This window comes from Nicotiana tomentosiformis, chromosome 5, assembly GCF_000390325.3.
Source record: "Nicotiana tomentosiformis chromosome 5, ASM39032v3, whole genome shotgun sequence".
Taxonomy (NCBI): domain Eukaryota; kingdom Viridiplantae; phylum Streptophyta; class Magnoliopsida; order Solanales; family Solanaceae; genus Nicotiana; species Nicotiana tomentosiformis.
Genome location: NC_090816.1, coordinates 7,737,524 through 7,741,188, shown reverse-complemented (window position 1 = coordinate 7,741,188; position 3,665 = coordinate 7,737,524).

Below are 3,665 nucleotides of genomic sequence, written 5' to 3'. Positions count from 1 at the left end.
GCCTACACATGAGAAGCACTCCTATTGAGAGAAAATTCTCCCCGTAAACAAAACTTTCTTAAAGACTACATTGTGGATATTTTTCTATATTCTAATTGTGGGAAGGATATCTTCAATTTATAGATGTCCAAAACGTTTCCCCCAAAACAAGGAATAACCAAGTATGAAAGAGAATTATATTTTCTTTTTAGGAAAAGTAAAAACAATTATGGTAAAATTTTGACTTTCTTTTAAGAGAAAAGTAAAACTCAAATATGGTAAAAGAATTATGACAAAAACCCTAACACTGATAAGATCTTAATTAAAGAACTAAAGTTCAAGATTCGTGAACGTAAAAAATTCTAATAAGAAATATTTTTTCTTTTAATAAATTTTACATAATATAAATTTAAATTAATCGAAATACCAAAACTAATATTGAAAAAAAATGACTTCATACATGTGAATATGTCATGTGGAAGACATGTACTTGGGAAGGAGGAACAAGATCTTTCATATCCCTTGTTTTAGAAGGCTGTTCTTCATCTAGATAAGTTAATCTAGCTTTTCATTACTTTGTCAGTCAGTTTTTCAATTATTTTAGCGTTAAATACTCCCATTATTTAAAAGAGTTTATGTTTTACGCGCTTGCGTTTTATGGTATAAGTTATACTTGTACCATCAAATCACTTAAAAATAATTACAAGTAATCATATTTAACAAGCATTGATCGGTAATATATAAAAATAATAATTTTTATATTAAATTATACATATGATATAAATTTTGTTACACTATCAATTCATAATAACTAAGATTGAAGTTATATATATATATATATATATATATATATATATATATATAAAATATAAATAGCGTAAAGAATTTTTACCCTATCAGTAATTAATTTTAATTGACTAGGTTTATTATTACTTTATTTTTAGATTTAAATTATATACATATCACCTTTACTTGTTGTAGCATGTAATACGTTTTATTTTCAATATTACACGTATCATAATTTAAGGAAACTTACCTATACATATTTTTTGGATAATCTGATAATGTAAATGATTATTTATACTGGCGATACATATAATTTAAAGACTATTTTTAAGACTACCATATTAAGCATGTTATGAAAAATTACCTTTGATTATACGTCAAATAATAATGGTGTAAAAATTATGTATACTATTAATTGCATAACTCAGATATGCTCTTAGAAAGCTATATTTCTCTAGTCACAACTTGGAATATACTATAGTCACACTTGGAATCTTATCAAGCTTCTCTACAAATTAATGTTTAGTTAGGTATATTAATTATGTCTGGTTTAATTACTTAGATAGAAAGAATGAATTCATTAATCAAACAAAATTTTAATTAGGCATATATTACTTGATCGATACCCTTTGTTTTCTATAGCATAAATTCAAATTATTTATGGACTTGGAATTACACTGGTCTAGACTGTGCCTTTGAAAACCATATATAATAAGGTGAGTTGGTGCCTTTTCAATTAGCTTTTCCATCTAATATATTTTTTGTTATTAGGCCTGCAAATTAAAAAGATTTTAATTAGATGCGACAAAAATAATTAGAATACACATATTATCGTCCTTCAATTTGTGGTCAAAGTGCTAACCTAATCTTTAACTGAACTTTTAAACTATATCAAGTTCATTGTGTGGTGTAAATTGTATTGGCTTTAATAAAGAATGAATAAAGTACTATTTAATATACTAATCAAGAGAGCTAATACTGACGTTAATTTATTACATATAATAATATGTCCGGAGATAGTGAACAATTTCTAGATTGATGAGTTCTAGCCATATTTTATCGGAAAAACTACACGGTAACTGCTCCAAAAAATAATAGCCGGCAAAATGCATAATATATATATATATATATATATATATATATATATAATTTTATTTTTGTATATTTGAATAACAAATGTAATTATTTTTGGTTGAACGGTCAAATGTGTAACTTACCCTTTATATTAAGGATGTTACCCAAATAACCGATCAGATTCTATGTTTATTTTTTCTAGCCGGTATACATAAATTATTTATTGATTATACATAGTTATACATATATATTATACATAAATATAGCTGTCGAATATGTGTATATATTCGACAGCTATATTTAATTTAAGAAATTAGGTGAGCGACTATTTGAGTTAATTCTTCTTTTTTATTTAGTACATGCATGCACAAAGTGGGTACCTCAAAAATATGGAAATAAGCATAAAAGAATACAGGCCCAAGTAAAAAGAGCTACCAGAGAAAAGACAGATTAAGACCAGGCCCAACTATTGAACATGTTAAATGGGCTCACTGCGGAGAACAACTGTCTCAATGGTAAGCCCAGGCCCAAATTATAAAAACGACTCCAAAGCACAGCCCATCTCCAAAAGTTTTCAGCCCATCTTTGGCAGATTTCTTTCTAATCTCATCCAATATGAAGGGGCATTTGCAGTCGTACCCTATATTTATGTCACCTTTTAACCTGTACCTTATTTTTTAAAATTATTGATTTGGTAGACAGCTGACAAAAAATTCGTAATAATATGACAATTACACCCCTGACAAAAGATTAATCGCGTGATCTGCAACCTCATTCGTGAAAAAAGATCTCCTCCTCTCCTCTCACCAGCTTTATCAAAAAAAACATAAACTTGTCCAGATTCATCTTCAGAATCACACTTGCATGAAGTTGTTTCACCTTGAAGCTAAAACTTCATGCTAATGTAGCATGAAGTTGTTTCATGTTGAACCTAAAACTCCATGCTAATATAGCATGAAGTTGTTTCACACTGAAGCTAAAACTCCATGCCACTGCATGCTAAAGTTATTTATCCTGCAGTCTACAGTTTTGTCATGAGTTTTATCCGAAACTTCAGTCTAAACATGCTGAAGTTATTTAGTTCATTTGCTAAAACTTCAGTTTAAACATGCTGAAGTTATTTAGTTCATTTGCGAAAACTTCATACTAAGCATGCTTAAGCTTTTTAGTTCATTTGCTAAAATTTCAGACTAAACATGCTTAAGTTTTTGTCTTGCAGTTTGTAATTTTCTAATGAGTTTTTGCTAATGCATGCTGAAGTTATTTAAGTTCATTTGCTAAAATTTCAGACTAAACATGCTTAAATATTTAGTTCATTTGCTAAAACTTCATATTAAACATGCTTAAGTTTTTTAATTCATTTGCTAAAACTTCACACTAAATATGCTTAAGTTATTTATTTTATTTGCTAAAATTTCAGACTAAACATACTTAAGTTATTTAGTTCATTTGCTAAAACTTCACACTAAACATGCATAAGTTGTTGTCTTGCAGCATGTAATTTTCTAATAAATTTTTGCTAATACTTGCTGAAGTTATTTAGTTCATTTGCTAAAATTTCACACCAAAACATGCTGAAGTTTTGTCCTGCAGTCTACAGTTTTGTCATGAGTTTTATCCGAAACTTCAGTCTAAACAAACTGAAGTTTTTTAGTTCATTTGCTAAAATTTCAGGCTAAACATGCTTAAGTTTTTGTCTTGCAGTATCTAATTTTCTAAATGAGTTTTTTCTAATGCATGCTGAAGTTATTTAGTTCATTCGCTAAAATTTCATACCAAACACATGCTGAAGTTTTGTCCTGCAGTCTACAGTTTTGTCAATAGTC